The 19494-nt window shown below is 36.1% G+C and overlaps 1 protein-coding gene across 2 annotated transcripts in view; it reads right to left on the reverse strand.

Moving 5' to 3' along the window:
* Window positions 1-19494, reverse strand: part of stk32a (serine/threonine kinase 32A) — a 152682-nt gene that overhangs the window by 71105 nt on the left and 62083 nt on the right. The window lies entirely within an intron of this gene.

A 19494-nucleotide genomic window follows, 5' to 3' on the forward strand; every position in this document is an offset into this window, starting at 1 on the left:
CCAGAACATTAGCAGACAGCCTACATGAACACAGAAAGAACATGTTAGTCACACACTGACAGACTAGTCTGAGAAAAGAACACGTACCTCAGGCAGCAGGAGTAGCCTGGTAAATGTAAGTCAGACTTGATGAAAAAGTTAAATATGTACAAAATAGGTGCTGTAAAGCATTTATATTTAGACAGTGGACTGCACAGAAAACTCACCTTGTGAAACTTGAAAATGGATATAGGTTTCATATGTCCAAAACTGTAATTTGAGTAGTTTTTTGAAGATCCCTTTATAAATCATTGTAAGTGAGCTATCATGATTCCCAGGCTCTCTGAATTACGAAGCAAAAATGTGTAAGTGTCTACCCTCAGCAGCTTCCTGTTCATCCACTGTCCTGCTCACAGTGTGAATAAGGACCCATTTTGTCTTGCATGTTCAAATTACTCCCTCTTGCCTGATATTTCAGTATCTATACTCTAATGCTCTTCAAAATAGCTTTGGCTCGCAGTGCTGTAGTCACTGAAATACAATACAACATAATAGGATGCACACTTTGCAGATTACTAAATTACAGAACATGCTAATGGCCAGAAGAGTTCACATAACTTTTGATGCTGTAATTATTATAGTGATTTTTGTTTTACTGTATATAGACAAGAGCTCCTCAATGAGCCTTTGGATTTTTAAATAAACAACCATTTTATGTACAGCAAACCCCAGAGTCTTTTACAGCTCCCTATGAGTAAAGCAGGCCATATAAGTGCTACCCGTGACATGTCACTCTGTGCTGTACTCCTTGTTCTCTACTTTATTGTTAGCTGTAAAAGTTATCAAAGAGAGAAAGTATTTTAATGACTGATCTTTCATCAGTCTTGCTTTTGACTAAATACCTCGTATCTCAAATTACAACTGACACAATGGCTCAGTTGGTAATGCTTTAACCTCACAGTAACAAGTCCAAAATTAGTAAGTGTGGCTTGTGTCCCTATTGGGGTTGGTCTCTGCCTTGCACCCAAAGCTTCTAAGACAAGTGACAGCTCTCCACAACAATTTTATTGAAAAAGCAGGTTCACAGAATAAATAGTTTAGTGGGCTGTATTTGTGGAAAAGATTCATAAAGAGAAAGTTGAGTGAGACAGACTTGTCAGAAAGTATAAAATGGGCAGGAAAAGACTGGGCCAAACAAAAAAAAAATGGAGGAGGGAAATTATGCAAAGTAATATTTCAAATACTTCAGCTAAAGAAGGAACAGGATTGAAATTTCTAAATAAGGAATGAGATGAAAATTTTAGACCACGAAAATATAGCAAGATTTATTGAGCAGTAATAAGTGGAGGAAGTTAGGCTATACAATAAAGCTAATTTGCAGAAACCAGACAAATAAGGAATCTAAGTTATGGATGGAGGAATACAAGACCAGCTGATTCAATGCATGTATTTAACTGTATTGTTTTAATCCATTTTTATGGCCATAGGAGAGAAATGATTAGGAATTTGGGGTGTCTGGAGAAAAATACTATCAGATTTTGGGGAGAACATACAAACTCTCCTGAGAGAGCGACTGGGTTGAAGTTAAAATCCAATTCTCAGGAGTTGTGAGGCAGCACTGTTAAGTACCTGCCGCCCCCAGCTTAGTTTCTTGTACCGCTATCAGAGGACTTACTCAGGACGTTGCCAATAAAAATGCCAGACAAATCATGACTCATAAAGGTTATTTGCAGTTCTTGGATGATCACAAGATTAACACAGAAAGAGTTTGCTAAAACGTTAATGGTTTGGATGAAATCCACTGAGAAATCCTTTCCCACGTTATGAACTCCTGCTTTACTTTCAAATGAAAGTGCTTCCTCGTTCCTGGAGACAGGACCTGGCCCTTCTAATAAGGATTTTCTTAAATTATTCCTTGTACACATCAGGCATGCCAAGGTTTCCATGATCTCTGTCCCTTATTGTTGAGCTGACAAGACAGCTCTTTCCCAAGACCACAGCATGCTTCACGGATGTATCTTTCAACTCACCAGGTGCCTTCTGCTCTAAATTCAAGCTTGTATGAGCTGTCAGAAACACTTAGTAATAGAATAAATTTTAATTGTAGTGCCCCTCAAGGCACGATAGCAGCCTCAGCCTAGTGAATAAAATATGAATCAAGTGCCCATGAAATTATTATTTATTCAGTTGTCCTTTTTATAGTTCAGGCCATGACCCTGAACTGCAAATTAAATTTTCATTTTTAGGTCAAATCGATTCTTATCTTTCATAATGTTTTTAAGGTGGAGAAGTATATTAAGCTTTTAGGATAAATCCTAGTAGCAGGGACTTAAACCCACACTTAAGCAATTTGTTTCCAAACCATTTAGTCTGATAGGAGAAAAGAAAAAGGTAAGGTACCAAGTCCATGTGGCATTACAAGCAAAACATCAAAACAATATAACGACAGAGGAGGTCACACGTCCATGTTGACTAGTTAAGTCAAATCCCGGTCTGTATAAAGAGTGTTTCTACAGGACAAAAATGAATAAATCAATACTCTGGCTTCCTTCCCAGATCCATAAAAATGTGCATATTGGATAACCTCGTAATTTCAAATTGGTCTCTGTGCGAGTATGCATTATATATAATGCTGCAAACATGAACTGGACTAAGTGGAAATATTACATTTTGTTACATATTATCATTTTTTATTACAGCATCAACCGGAAGATGGAGAATTAGGGTATAGACTTCACATAGAACCAGACTAAAAATAAGATGATATCTTATCCATTTTATGGAGCTTCTTTTTTCATTAGGGGATGAGAATTTATCCTGGATGTATTGGGAGCAAGACAGGAACCAGCAAAGGATGGAATATAAGTGTGCAATGAGAACATTGATTAGTAAATGCTTATTAAACTAATAAACAAATCTTTGTTATGTGAACAGAAAACAGAGTACCCAAAAAGTAGGGAAGAATGTACAAACTCCACAAAACAATGACCAGACTGGGAACTGAAAACAGATAAGTAACTCTAATCCCCAGGCTGTCATCTTGCCCTTATTAAGCCTGTGACTCACTTTATTTTGATATACTGTGTGTGACTTTTTTGCTTTATAATCTCAGTTCTTTATGCACTGCTTGGCACTTGACACTGTGCAAATCTCAGAGCCAACAAGTAGTGAAAAACATAATATAAAAAGGAATTGAGTTTATTAAACTTGCATTTGGAGAAATTTCTGTGCTAAGTATTAGTGTATTTGATCAACACAGCATTGGCTAATTAAAAATAAATACATCGATTTCTAAAATGGTAGAGTTAGGGTCTGTACTATTTGGTAGGTGGTATCAACAGGCTACTGGGTTCATGTTGAGGGCACTTCTGCTTTTCTGCCACCAATCAATAACATCCAGTAGGCTTTGTGGACTAAAATAGCTCGGGCACATCTGTCTGGTTGTAATTACTCTTTTCTCCCCTGAGTCTCAGGAATAACAAACAACACAAATGCGAATGAAGTATTTAACCGGGGATTCAATCAGGAATACTTGGAACCAGTGAAAAAAAAAAACTGTACAAAACCCATCCAATCCATTTTCTTAGCAGTCTACTGGCATACAGCACATCTCCAAATAATTATTTATTTTGTAAATTATATCTTTAAAGTAAGTGATCATATACAGTATCATTAGGTAGTGTAGTAAAGTGTTGCCTCATAATGCAGAAAGCTAAGTTCAAATTTTGGGACCAGTCACTGTCTGTGGAGTCTGCATATTCTGCTCGTGTCTGTGTGGGTTTTTCTCCAGCTACTCCAGTTTTCCCTCCCACATCCCAAAGACATGCATGTTCAGTTAACAGGCCATTCTATATTGGCCTGTCTGAGTGTGCAGATGGGTGTTAGTTAGTGAGTGAGCAAGTAAACCCTGCAACTGACTGCCACCTTGTTCTGAGTTCTTGACTTGCTGCTGGGATAGGTCCCCACAACAGTAAAATAATCAACTACAGAAAGTTGTAATGGTAAGAGTGATTGTGTGTTTGAGTAACACTGCGATGGATTGGTGTCCGTTTCAGGACTGATTCCTTGTGCCACTTCTGCTGGGATAGGCACTGGTTTCCTAAGACAATGAAAAAGGAAAACATTTACTTGTAAAATGAATGAATGCATATCTTTCAGGAGGTGAATAATGATTTAGTCCTAAAATGGAGGCATTCTACTCAGATTCATTTCAAGGAGACCAAAATAAAGTTAAATTTGTTTAATAGCTAAACACACGTGCATATGGAGGTATAAACATAGAGAGAACATCCTGTAGAAAAATAAACAAAAACAAGACCACCTATTTCTCTGGGCCTGACAACACAGGTTTTGAAACTTTGTCAACTGGCTAGATGGCTTGTCTAAATGCCCACCTGACAGGGCCACATAAAGCACTGCACTCTTTACTTTTTGACCCTGGCAATCTCTTACTCCAGACTTTAGATGCAATTAGCTTTTGGCTTTGAAGTGGTTTTAAACTGTGGCCCAAGATTTCTTCCATCCGAGTCCTAGTATCATAACCACTGGACTAGTGGTCTCTCTAGGAGTCCTTTGGCACCTTACATACATAAGCCTTCTGCTGTTTTATAGAAGGCATGCCTCCCTGTTGCATGCCCTCTTAAAGAGGCAATCCAGCCCCATTTTATCCTTGGCTCTGGCTGTGTGCTGTGCTCTAGAAGCCATGAGGACTTTTAACCTGTCCTGATACCTCTGTGGTCTCACTCTGTTTCTCTAAGAGGAAGGACAGACAGCCCTGCTGTCTGCTGAATTTTCTCTCCTGCAGTGTCCTGAGATTCATTGACTATTTCCTCCTGGATCACTTTTCTCTCTCCTTTTACTTAGTGCTTTTGTGTCAAGCTATTCCACAATTATTATGCCAGATATGTTTAGTTAATGATTATCATTTCATTATAATATATTGAAAAAGCAAGAATAATACAGTTTTACAATGCGATTGTGATGAATTATGCGTAATGATTTTGGTTTGGTTGATTATGTCATCTTGTTCAGACTTCCACATTAGGATATCACCCACACTTCTTTAAATAAGGGGAGATCAACATAAAACATATCTAAGCAGGAGAGAAGGCCAGTTCTTTCTCTTTTGGGAGCAGCTGCTTGACTTTTCCATTTTACTGGTGTTATAGGAAGATGGCTGTTTGTTTTATCTGTTTGTAATGCACTCATCCCACTTTCTCTGAACCTTCTGAGAGAGCAGACACTGTTCACAAAACCCCTTAGTCAAGTACAATACACTTACTAGCTATATTTGTTGATTATAACAAGGGTCTTGCTGGAATTAAGGAGCATATTGGGATTACAAGGAAATGCCTAACCATACTGAAATATGCAATACATTTATCCTCTCTTACATGAGCAAAAAATGAAATCACCTGCCTCTGTTACATGTTCATAGTTCAGAAAATATCAACATGCATAAAGAGATGTTTCTGTGGGTGCTAGCAGTGTCAGATGATGGTGAAGCTCTGTAACGATGAGAAAACAGCTTAGTAACAGCTGCCTTCTGTTACTGTTTTTCCTTTAACCAGATGCCAAGTGACAAAAAGATATAAGATATTTTGGATGATGAGTCTCAAACCCAGTTCCTGGTGAGCAGTAATGGCTTCAGATTTTTGTTGGAAGTATTTTTAGAGTTAGAAGCCATTTCTTGCTATTAATGCTACATGCCACCTTGTTTAATTATATGGCTTTGAAGTGCAAAGTATTTATCATTAGCACCATAATTGGCTATTAATTAAGAAAAAGGCTGGAATGAAAATCTGTAGCTGATGTCACCCTCCAAGAATTGAGTCTTTGAAATCCCTGCTTTAGCTAGCTGTATGTGTCTCAGCTCTCACATTTCTTGTATCTATTAGAAGATAATTCACAGTGCATGGAATTAATGGCACACTGTGGACTGACCCTAGTGTTGGACTGAAAACCAGGCAGACCCCTTCAAATAACAACATAGTCATTTGGGATATTATACCTTTCAGGAGAACCCAATGGTGTAATTTTCTCCATTTTCACATTGCTCTCATGTTTTATATCTCTTGCTTTCTCTCCTGTTCCACTTGACATTACATCTTTTAAACATGTGACTTGTGTTATTACATGCTACCTTTCTATTTTAGGGAAGCATGGTGACAGTGACTAGTGTTGCTTGTCTAGTCTGGCTGTATTGAATTTTCAAATTCTTACTATGCCCTTGTCGGTTTTCTTAGGTCCCCTGGCTTTGTACAGATTTAGTTAATTGGTGACTCTAAATTGGCCTAGTCTAGGTGGGAGAGCACTTTAATGGGCTAGTGCTCTGTCCAGGGTCATTTTCTGATATGCACCTGATGATGTAGCTCCCAACATCCTAATAATGGAAAACAGACTGATATTTCAATGTTAACTGATAGGCTGTGTGCTGCTTTGCCTTTAATAATCAGTGCTATGCTACTGTGAAAGAGTCCATTTTAAAAATAAATTGAACTGAACTCTCTGTTAAAAACCCATTGTCCAGGTCTGTCCATTCCCGGCATCAAGGTCAGTACATTATTTATTTCATCAGAGATGTGACATCTGAGGACAGCCATGGTGGGGGTGTGAAACAAAGGTGCATCAAAGCCACCAAACACCTGGTGTCTTCAGACCTAGCGGGCATCTGTCTTGTAAATTGATGCCAGAAGGTGACATTCAGTAATGTCAGAGGGGAACATTTTACTTGTTTTTTTACTCCAGACTGGAACAATTGTTTCCTTTACTGTATGGATATTAAACATGCATTTGTAAAGAAGATCCTTACTGGCAAACCACTTGGCAAATATAGTGTGTGTGAGTTATGCACAATGCCTGGCCAGTCAGATACTGCATGGGCATATCCAAATGTGACTGACCTTAATTCCAAACTAACAGGTGAACCCTGTCTTTACATCTTATTTAATTTTAAGATTACTTTAAATTTCCCCCATGGCTTTGCAAAGGTAACAAAAACCAGGGGATATCAGTAAACTTAACATACATTCATTGGTTGAAAATCAAGACAAAAGAAAATAAAAATACTAAACTGAATTCTAAATTCATTACTTCATTCATTGTCTGAAATGGCTTAAAGTAATTTTCAATGCAGTACCATGCATAATGTAGGAAGCCATTCTCTAAAGCAAGGGTCTCCAACACGTTGCTTGTGAGCTACCGGTATCTCACAACCCCTTTCCAATTAGCACGGCAAAGGGTTAATGAATCCTACATAAATTTGAAAAGTTCATTAGTTAAATCAGGGGTGGGTGATCTTTACAAAAAATCATATCACGATCCACAATCTGAATTGCAATCTATCTTTTCAATGTGGCATACACTTAAGAGAATATCCGGACTCAAACTCATCAAGACCTAAGTAACACTTTATTTTAAATATCAAACCAAGTTGAATTCAATTGTTCTCTCGTTCGCTAGCTAAGTGGAGTTAAGGTACACGCCCCGAAGCTGGCGAGTGAGTGAGAATAGAGCCCCCCCTCAGCAGTGTTTTTCGGATTCGCCCAAATAAATCGGTACCGCAAGTGAAGTATGATACATAGCGAAATGAGAGAAGTCGCAAAATCAACTGGAATGTTCAAGCAAATTATAGAAAAAAACCTGATCTAAATCCGTTAAGTAGTTCTCTCGTTTAAACCAGACAGACAGGCAGACATTGGATTTTATATATTATATATATTAGTAAACCTTCAAAATAATGTGCAGTTAAAGTCTCAACAGCATTCTCAGCATTTCTGGAGCTTAGTAGAGCCAGATAACTATAAGAATCTTCACCAAGCAGCTCTGAAAATGTCTCCTTTGTTTGGGTCTACATACCTCTGTGAGTCTGCCTTTTCTGACATGAATGTCATGAAATCAAAGTTCAGAACAAGACTGACAGACGAACATTTAAATGACTCCATAAGAGTGAACGTAAGTGGCTACACTCCACCATACACTTGCCTCTCTTGTTGACTCCATGCAGTGCCAGTCGTCCCACTAACTAAAAAACACATCACACATGCAACTGGACATGTGAATACTGTTGTGACATGGAACAAAATGACAAATGAATAAGGAATATCTGTGTATTTGGAATTGCATTATTTTGTTTTGACAGCATTCATGTTTTAATTCAATAGTGTGAGATACACTAGAAAATGCATACAGACATACAAAATGCACTTGCAGGTGAACTAAGTATTTTTGTGATGTTTTAATGCAAAATCTGAGTTGTGGATACCAACATTTTGTAAATATTCAGGCAAAACAAGCTTATTCAGTTTGTTTAGGTTGAAATAAGCTATGAGAATCAATGTTAGAAAACATGAGTAGCTCTCTGCCATTTTCATTTTGTAAAAGTAGCTCTCGAGGGAAAAAAGGTTGGAGACCCCTGCTGTAAAGGATCTCAATTTATTGAAGTATTTGCCCAAACCCATCCATTCACACATTTATGAACTCACTTAATCCAGTTCAAGGTCATAGGAATGGGAACCTTCTCATGCTTCCAATGTGCTTATGCCCTGTCACCTGTGTAATCACAGTGGCCAGGGTATAAGATGGCAGCTTACAAAGAAATAATGTCTGACCTTTACAATTAAAAATGTTAAATGGAACAATTTTAAAAAGTTTTGCTTTAAGCAAGAATTATTTTAGGTACAGATTCATGGTTTATATCTTGGCTTCTTTCTCACTTCACTGTTGTTTCATCCTTCAAACACTAATATTGAACTTACTTCTTATGTACTAACTCTTAGCACTACCCAGACCATTCTTTAAAATTATCCCTTATTGTTTATGCAACATCAATCTCTGCTGTTCAGTTTTTAATCTAGTTGATAGGGTTTTACTGCTATCAGCTCAGTAGCATCAGTTATAGCCATGGATAGGACCCTAGTCCACTGCAATATTTGGTAAAATGGAAGAGCTAACTTATATCTGCAAATATACTGAATCACTGATAAAACTCTAGAGAAGCATTACTTAACTTCTTATACTAGTTTAGTACCCTTTTGACCCACTCAACCTGATGGAAAATTGATACAACAAACAGTGGTATTTTTTCTGTATGTGGTATAATAAGCCACATGATGAAATGTCCCTACACTTTTATAGGGCAACAAAATTTTCAAAGTTTAATATATAAATCAGCATAAAGTTGCTGGACACTCTAGGGTATATGTCACCTTTAAAGTAAAACACATTAAATATAAAAATAGTATAAAATAAAGTACAAAACCACGATGTAATATATTGTTTTTTTAACACACAGGTGCAAGTTCTCAGTGACAGGCATTACTGTTAATTTGTGTTGCTGCATTTCCCACACCTCTGTTCAGTTAAATAAAGGTAATGGCTTATTAATTTGATTATACAGTATAATCCAAATCATTCAGAGATAACAGGACTGTAGAAAAAGGCAGTGAAAACAGTGCAGTATATTGAATAGAACGTTGATAACAGCAGTGATAAGAAACCTCCAGCCTGAAACAGGATTAGTGGCGATTTGAGAAACATATCTAATTGAAGCTTCTGTTTGATTAAGTAATGTGATACACAACTAACCCTAATGCAGACACACAAGACAGGAAAAACAAATATTACTAATAATGGATAGCAACCAATACATTTCGGAGGCAAAAAGGCAATTAAATAATGCAGACCATTACAGGAGACTTCAACAGCCAAATAATGTAAACTTGGCAAGAGATATAAATGGATTAATCCAACTCTTAGTCAACAGAACACAAGAACCACAATTCAAAGCCAGAAACTAAAAGGTTTAGAGACCCCAAGCAAAGGAGGTTTTAATTATTGCCAAAAAATACGTAAAGACCCACAAACCTGGGCTTTCCTTATGAAATCCAAGCAGAAGACCAACGTGTTGGCTCATGGACCTAATCTAGGCACATAAGGTGAGCATAACCATCTTGGGTCTCCTTCACATAATTAGCACTACTTCTCTTTGTGGGATGTGCTAATCTGCTTACCCATCTCATAGTTCTGTCATTTCCATCCTAAGTTCTTTCTTATTACACTTATACTTTAAACAATCATTTAATTTTTTTTTGGTTTTACTTTTTTTTCTTTTTTTTTTACTGTGGCAGTAAACATTCATATGTCCTGGGAAGGTGTGCATATGTGCAAGTGCCCTCATATGGTCTGGTGCATTACTCTACAGTAGGTGCCAGCTCCCTGCAACTTTGAATTGCAATAAGTAGCTGAATGGAAGGAAGTTTTGCTGCCACCATAAATATAAAGTCAGGCTATATGATCTGAAGGATGGTAATTGAATAAATAAGAACCAGTTTGCCTCAGCCATGTAACATATTACTCGTAATGAATGTGTCCATATGCACGTGTGCATTGTGTGTAATGTGAATGCAGCAAAAAACATTGAAGTGATTCATCTTGAGAAAGTTGTGTACAACTCTACTGAAAGGCTCTGAATTGTGTATGGACATTTAAAAAATGTTTAGAGCACCCCAGTTCCATATTTCAGAAGGAGACTTGCACTGGCATAAAATGTACCACCACGCTTTAAGAACAGTGTGCTTTTAGACCTCATTCCTACTCATTCTCTCGTTAAAAAAAATTTGAGCAACTGCAAATAGTTTATAACAAAAAGTAAAGATTACATATACTGTAAACATACTATTTGTCATACTATTTTGAAAACATGTTTAAGTATTTTTTTTTAATTAAAATAGCCTGAATATGAAAATTTAACAATGCATATGAATGGATCTGTCATTGTAGCCAAAAGTTTTTGGTCTGAACAAAGTATTTGAAATATGAAGCTCCTTCAGTACTCAAATCATCATTCCATTGACAAATTCCATTTTCAAATATGACTATTCAGTTTAGTGTGGCAGGAGATTCAGCACCTATCCTGGCACATGCTGGAAAACAACCCTAAATGGGGTCATCAGTCCTTCATAGGGCACTCTCACACAATCAGAGCTGCCAATGCATCAGCCCAAAATCTCCAGCTAAGAAAGAACGGACTTTTCCTTCAGTATGGTGAACATGCTATCTGGCAATGATGGATATGGAGGCAGCATCTCTAAGCAGTTTGTTCCCAAAATAATCTGAGGTAGCTCCAGTAGTAAGAGCTTATGATGAATGAAAATCAGCTGTTGATAAAATACACTTCTCATTAATGTGTGCAGAACATAATATTATACAGCTCAAAGTTGGCCATTGTACAGATTTATATCTTCTCAGAATATCTGTACCCAGATAAAGACTCTTAATTGTAAATGTAGTCATCAGACCCCACTTCATGTTGTTGTGATGTATCACTAAAGAAATGATAATATCATCAAAAACCCCTTTGTGGAGCAATAAGAGAACATTTAATACAATTTACTAATTAGCAAAAATTCAAAATAAATACATTATTTAACAAGTTTAAAAAGGTGTCATAAAAAGTATAAAGGTGATTGTCTAAGAACTTTTGAATAAAACAAAAGCAACTAACTAAACAAAAGAACACCTTATTAAATAAACAAAGAAAATATAATAAAGGAAATATTAAAACAATTAGGGAAAATCCATTATATCACAAGTATTAAAGCAATCCAAAAAAATTCAAAATACCTAATCTCTAAATACATCTTTCCCAGAAAAACATAGATATGTTCATTGCTGTTAGCTCTGTATCTAAAAAGCTGAAGCTTTTATTGAAGAAATGTAGATTAAAGTCAAGCCAAAGTCCAAAAACAGACACAATAACCAATGTAGCTGCAACTACAAAAAACTTCAGAGAGCTGAACCTCACTTATACAATTATAAACAGGTACCTGAGGATAAAATATGCATTTTTATTATAAAAGGGAAATCTTTTTGGGGGGGCAAGAACACAAGCTACAAAAGCCAATGCTACAGAAACATTGGCCAAAAAAGCTCCTTAAATAGCCATCTCAGTCAATTTTGTTCATTGTTAGACGTGTTTGCTGTTTATTATTGATAGTAAAAATGTGATCACATAAACAGAACATTCAGTTGACTGCTGCATGTGAGGGTAATTTATAATATATAATAATGACAGTAAATGAGGGTAAAATAGTGGGGATAAATAGGGAGTAGGGACAAATAACAAAAACAACTAAATCTGAAAATAAAGACAAGTCAGAATTAAAATGTTAATGTATGGGTCACATGTTTTGGAAATTGTCTGTACCAAGATCTTATTGAAATAAAAATTTCCCTTAGCTTTCCAGTAGAGTGTTAAAAATGATTATAAAGCCAAAACAAACCACATTAACACAATGGAAAATTATGTTCTATTTAAGCAGATAAAAAAAAATCAAATTCACAACATAAGGAACTGTTCGAAACACATTTAGAATTTGCCAAATATTTATTAATATTGTGCTTAAAAATTCATCATTCTGAGCATCAGGTAACCTTTGGAAATCACATTGAATCTTTTCACTTCTTGTTATCCAAATAAGTAGTGCAGGGGATTTGAAACATGCTTTAAATAGGATGCAGCATCATATGTGTGATTACTTTGTTATAATTCACTCCTTGTAATGTAAATTACAAAATCAATAAAATTTATTGAAGAGAACATGTTTAAGTGCTGTTTTTGAAAATGATGTGCACAGCGGTTAGTGGAACTGTCAGTAACATTTTTGACTGAATTTGATATATAATATTTCAGTTTGTGGTTAGTGGTTTGTGCTGTGTAATGCCTTGTTTATGGTACCCTGATTGCATAGCCCTATAATGATCTGAGTAGCTGTGCAGGGCCGCCTTCTAGTTCTGTGGAGCTGTCGTACGTGTGATTAGTGTTAATGTGGCTGAAAGATGTAAGTGTTGATATTGTGCCTACAAATGTCAAGAAAGACCCAAATCGTTAAAAAAAAAAGTCTTAAAATCTCAATAAGGGAAAGTTAACTAACAAAAGCACAGGTTTAAATAAATAAACTGGATAACTTTTCTATAAAATGAATTTAATAAAAAAGTGTCAACGTACTCAATGAAAAACTCAAAAATTTAGCCTAGAATTCAAAATATTAACAAAATAATTACAAACAAATCTCTAAATTCAAAACCACAACATAACAAAATGTCAAATTAACAAAATTCTATATTTAGAGAGACAGAAGGAAGTAAAGAATAATATTAAAAAGACCAACAAAAATTATGACCAAGCCAAAATCCAGTTAACAAAAATCAAAACCTAAGAAGCAAACGAAATGGTCAAAAACCAACAAAACATCTGAAGTAAAGAAGCACAAAAGGAGAGACAAACAATAAAAGCATGGAATTAGTTAATGCTTCATCGGATTGCTTGGGGTCTACTCAACTACCGAAATAGGGACTCCAGTAGCAGTCCTGTACTGCTTACCTATAGCCCTGCCCTACCCCACCACACTCAAGGGCTAATAAGAATAATAATAATATTATATAATAATATATAATTATAATAATATAATAATATCAAGGGCTAATAAGAATAATAAGAAGAAGGAAAAAGAAAGATACAAGGAAAAAGACACTTATGACACCAATAAAAAAAGATTAAGAAAAATTTAAGTAGTTATATATTTATTAGTTTTTATTTTTTTTTGTAAAGAACATTAGCAAAATAATGTACAAAAAACATCAAAATAAACAAATAATCAAAAATAGAAAAAAAGTCAGGGATGGGGTCCATTTCAAACTTAACAGGAGGTTGCAGTGCTGCCATTACATATGAGAAATCATAATATGCAAAAAATGTAATGATGATGTACAAAACATCATATGCCATTCAGCTGTGCACCCCACAGTATTATGTATCATCTTATAACCCAAAGCAGAAGTGAGGTAAAAACTTAGTGTCACAGAGTGAGACTGAGATGGCAACTGATGAAGCAACTTTGGTTTGCCAATAAAACACAGTGTTGCATGTTATCCCCAACCAACTCCTGTTATTCCCTGCATGTTTCCAGTCCCTCTGAGGCTCACATGTGAGAGATGTGATTTAAATATGTATCTTGAATTATTTGTAGTCTCAGTGTCATCAGCCCCAAGTGGAACATAGAACAGTTAAGGAAAGCCATGTGAAGAAAAATTCAGTTTATTTCATAAACATATCATTTACGTCAAAGCTTTTGTTTGAAAAGTTGTTTTTTTTTTCCCTGAGTTTTTGCCATGAATCAGTCAATGTGGAAGCCCCCCACCCCCTTCATCTTATTAAGGATGCTTCATTAGTGCTTCAGCTGCCTGTTTTCCCAGCACTACACAGTAAAATAAGCCACTTCATATTGGAAGGGTAGTATGAGCAATTAAAAAGCTTTGTCTCATAGTGAGCACAGGGGAAATCAGACATCTGTTTGATTGTCGCTTGTCTCCTTTGCCTGAATCACAAGAGAAATAAATTTTACCCCATAATTATAAAGTGATTAACTTTCAGTCATTAACGACTGCCTAGGATCTGCTTTTTGTACTATTTATAATATGATGCTAGCTCCAGCTTCACATTCTGAGCAGAATATTTTATATTATTAACACCGTTCATAAAAAAAATCCATTCCAGCACACAATCACGTTTCTTGTGATGTAAATCTTTGATTTGGCACCTCAATCAATGCTCTCCACACTTATTCGATAAATTCTCACTGATAAACTTGTGGGGTTATTAGATGTTACCACACAGGCTCTCAAATACCTATGGGTCTTGAATTTAAGTTCTGTTTCTGTTTAAACCATGGGAACCAAACCAATGACAGATTAAGTGCCTGTCTGACAAATTAAACTTGCACGAATTTATGTAATTTATTTTTTTAATTCAACATAGGGACTACCAAAGGAACCACTAATGTCTTTGTGGTATCAGTAGGCCTACCCCAATCGTGGACAGTACCACCCCATCATTTCAGGTTTGCTGTTTTACAGCTACAAGGAATATTTCTAGATGAATATTGTCAATAGTTCAGACTAAGTATCCTACTAAAACTCCGGAAAACCTTTAACTTTGGGATTAAAACTTTAAGTTCCCCATTTGTGTTTCTGCATGTTGTATTACCTTATACTTTATGTATAATATATACTTAAATACAGTATTGCTATTAATTTTGTGAAAACTTAAAGAAATAAAACTCTGTCTGCAGCTTTCATACAGCAGTTTTTGTTCCATTTAGCAGGTTTAGATCCTGGCTTGGTTACTGTATTTATGAAATTTGAATATTCTCCATTTTTCACAGTTTCCACATTTCAAAGCTGTCCAGATTTGGTTGACTGCCAACTCCAACTGCAGTAACATGGCACCTCATCTGGGTTTGGTTCTAGACCTGCAGTCAATACTGTTAGGATAGGGTTCGGCTCTCCAACACACTCAATCGGAATAAGCAGGTGCAGAAAATGTATAAAACGATTATTCATTCTAATTTACTTTAATTCATTTAAAAAGTAATTCTAAAGCAACTCCTACATATACAAGTGGGTTTTAGGGTGTGAATTCATCGATAGACCACTGCCTTAACCAGTGCTGCAGTTCTCCATTAAGAAGGCATTGGAATTGCTGTAGCTGTGCTTATTTGTGGATCTGAGGCAGAAACAATATCCATAATTTTTGCAAAGAAATTTACATTCTTGATGGTTTGCTTTTTTTAAGTAATATACAATGTGTATGTATATGTATATATATATATTGTCGCAGTTTGAGGCCCTTATCGTCCTCTTGAACCCTCTGACTCGACTCCAGACACCAGGTAAAAGTCCAAATATTACTTTTATTTTATAATAATAATGTGCACCAAGCACCCTCCACTCCACAATACTCATAAATCAATAAACAATACTCTAATCAATCCTGCACACTCCCAGACACTTTGCCACCCTTCCCCCAGCTCAGCTCAGTGTACTGGTTTCCCAGAGTCCTTTATATAGTCCATGACCCGGAAGTGTTTCTCCCTTCTGTCCATGTGATCATGAACACTTCCGGGTCGTATAAAAAGCTCCTTTCTTCAACCCGGAAGCACGTCGTTTCCTCTTGTAATGTGATCATGATGCACCTCCGGGTTATAGGGCAAGTAAGAGTCCGGCAGCCTCCCCACAGCGACTCCTGGTGGTCCCCATGGTATCCAGCAGGGCTGTGCATATAAACTACAAAGTCCATGAGGCCCTGCTGGAATTCGGGGAACGTCCACGCTGTTGGGAGAGCTCCACCTGGCGGCCTGGGGGTGAGGGCCGGAATATTTAGCCGGCCACACATCACAAAATATATATATATATATATATATATATATATATATATATATATATATATATACACACTGTACATATAATAAATCAATTGGTCACACCAGAATGAAGAGTACATTAAAAGATACACTATTTCATAGTTTGTACTTAATTTTTCAAGTTCTGAAATTAACATGATCTGAATAGCAGTAATAAAATGCTGGGAGATTCAATTAAGCGTACCAATTCTCTTTACAGGGGATGGTGAACTGTTGCTCACACCACCTACTAGAGGCAGCAAAGGTAAGAAACATTCAGCTGAATTGCATTTGACTCTGTTATTGCTCTCCTAAATTATACTCAGATTGTTCAAGTAATGTATTTTGCCTACTATAAGTAGATAGAAAAAAACTTTTTTTCCTAATGTGCTGGTGGTGTTTTGTGTGATGTGAATTTCCTAGATGAAAATGAATGACTTAATCTAACAAAATCTGAAGAGGGTAATGTAGGCAGAAAGAGGAGAAATGAAAGACACCAGAGGGTAGGTACTCAGTTGCATATGCAAATCAGTTCAAGTTTCAAGAGTCAAAACAAAACCAGTTGAGAAAAACAATCCAGAGATCAAATACACAAGGGAATCTAAATCAAAGAGGAAAATGGGGCTGACTTAACCATCAAGGGATTATACAAATTCAGAATTCTTTTTAATACTTAGTGTCATAATCACAGGGTCATTGGCTCAGATGGGCACACAGTTCTAGCTATTGCAAAGCACCGTTTTTACAGTGAATAACAGTACATATGTGATGTGATATATTGTAATGTGTAGTGCCCTGTATGGTCCAAGATCCAGTCAAATCTAAATCATGATCAGTTTCTAAACAGCTGTCAGAATAGAAACTAGAATTAACTAACGTGTGCTTAAATCACCTAAATATATGTTATTTGTTGTCCAAGCAACAACAAAGTGCAGACCAGTAAATCAAGTAATCATTCATTATAGCAAATGAAATACAGCATATGGATACTAAGACTGTTCTAATTGGCTAGTATTGTGAGACCAGGAGTTAAGAACATTAGTAAATTCATCAGGAAGCCATTTGTCTGAAGAAATTGTGTACCTCCACACAGTGACAGAACTGTGGCCACAGCTTGATCACTCTCCATATTTACAGATGTATTGCAACAACATTGTGGGCTGGTCCTCATAATAATCTGTTTGCCAGCAGCTGTGGTTATCAGTCCCACATAATGACCCTTAGAGCTTCATTAGATACAGAGACTAAAGGTGAAACAGAAGACTAGAGTCAAGAAAGAAGGTCAAATTGTTTAAAAGTTAAAAGAAGAGGGAACTCCATGACAAGAAACTAGAAAAAGTGTGAATACAAATGCATCATGTGGTTAAAATATTAGGGACATCATCTCCCATGGAGCAACAGAAAATGTTGTGGTCTTTATAGAGGGTCAAAGAGAACATATGACACATGCCAAGGTAATTATAAAAGAAAAAATCAAAAACCTTTGCTGACTGAGACTATGTGGACATGAACCTGGAGAACTTGGCCAAATAGCATGAGTTTGCACTTTGCTCTACTTTTAAACCTTTCTCATTAGATATACAGTACACCCAAGATAGTCATGTGGATTACTGATACCCTTCATCTCTTCTTACTATTTCTCAGTAATGGCTAATCTAGCCTGAAGAAGCCAATAACAATAGCAGAAACCTTTTGCAAATTTCAACAATTAATTTCTGACAGAGAAAATCAGATGTCGATGTGCAGCTGCTTAAAATTAAAAGTGAGCTTTCCATAAAAAAATTCCTTGAGTTGCCATGAATTACAGATTATATACACAGTATGAAGGAAGAAAGAACAGCAGCTGGTCATACACCTTTATTACCCACTTTCCAAGATTAACTGGCAACTCTCAAAAGGAAAGTGCTGAATTTTTAGAAGGCAAAGGTGGAAATTACTTCAACTTATTTTTAGCTGCTCTTTCCTTCCTGGTGTCAATCAAGACCTCAAATCCTGTATGTTTTAATTTGCAAATTGAAATTGTTAGGCACAGATGTGATGATGAAATTGCACATCTATCAAAATGTTTGACTCAATGTCAGTCTACACTAGTACTCCCTTTGTTGCATTCTGTTATCATGAATGCTAAACAATTGCTTGGTTCCCAAAATATTCATTTAGAAGTGAATCCAAATCCATTAATGGATCCTTTTCTAAGTTGTGCTGTTCTCCTTGTCCTACGCCTTTGGTCCAACCTTTAGCTGGCATGAATTCTGTTTTGTTAGGGAAATTGATTTTTTTCTAAAATCACAGCAAATCAGTCACTTATATGGGTGAAATACATGTTAGTTTCTTAATCTGTATTCCTTTACCTCTTCCTTTATAGTCTTGCTTCATTTTCAGTATAGACTGAGAAAGTTAATTTGCCCCACAAGAGCCAGTCCCCCCATTAATGTGACTTTAATGTTGTGGAGAGCCTTGCTTCAGGATACAGTATTAACTGCGATAAATGAGTGTTATTATTCCTTAATTTCCTTTTTAAATTGCCATGTCTCTTATTGAATATTCCAATCACAGTGTTTTTCCAATGTGTTATTTGAGTATTACCTTTAATATCAATGTCCAGTTATCACTGAAGTTTAGATAAAGTCAAAGACATTGTAAACATCTTTAAATGTAGAGGTTATTAAAATTTCAGATTTTAGTTTTTGATTTTTAATAAAGTTTCACACCTTTCTGAAAGCCTGTTTTCACTTTTGTCATTTTGAGTTATGGAGAGTAGATTAATGAGCAAAAATTTTAAATGTAACAATTTTTAAATCTACCACAAAAAGTGTGTGGAAAGAGAAGAGATCTGAATGCTTTCCGAATACACTGTACATATAAAACCACTTCTGAAATTCTTGTGAGAATAAAGGTTAAATTAAACTACAAAAAAGTGACAAAGACTAGGTGCTCCTCATACATTTCCCGATTCTGATGTGCCTTCTCAGGTGCAGTTTCACTGCAGACGTCACTGGCACGCTTGTTGCTTTGTAGACGGATAAACAGAAACATTAAAATGATAGCTTATATTGTCCAGATGCGGAAATTTGTTCTAAATGAGACAACAAATGTGCCAATGACGTTGCAGTAAATTTACTTCTAAAATTTGCTAAGAGACTTGTATGTGTGTCTTGATGGCGAATATAAACAGTCACATTTGTAAAAGAAAGAAAAGCAATTTTGCTCTCAGGAAGTCTGCTGCTGGCACACCACTCCACAGTGTTTCTGGTGAAGCCCTTTTCTTTATTTTCCT

Source organism: Erpetoichthys calabaricus, chromosome 11 (genome assembly GCF_900747795.2).
Source record: "Erpetoichthys calabaricus chromosome 11, fErpCal1.3, whole genome shotgun sequence".
NCBI lineage: Eukaryota > Metazoa > Chordata > Cladistia > Polypteriformes > Polypteridae > Erpetoichthys > Erpetoichthys calabaricus.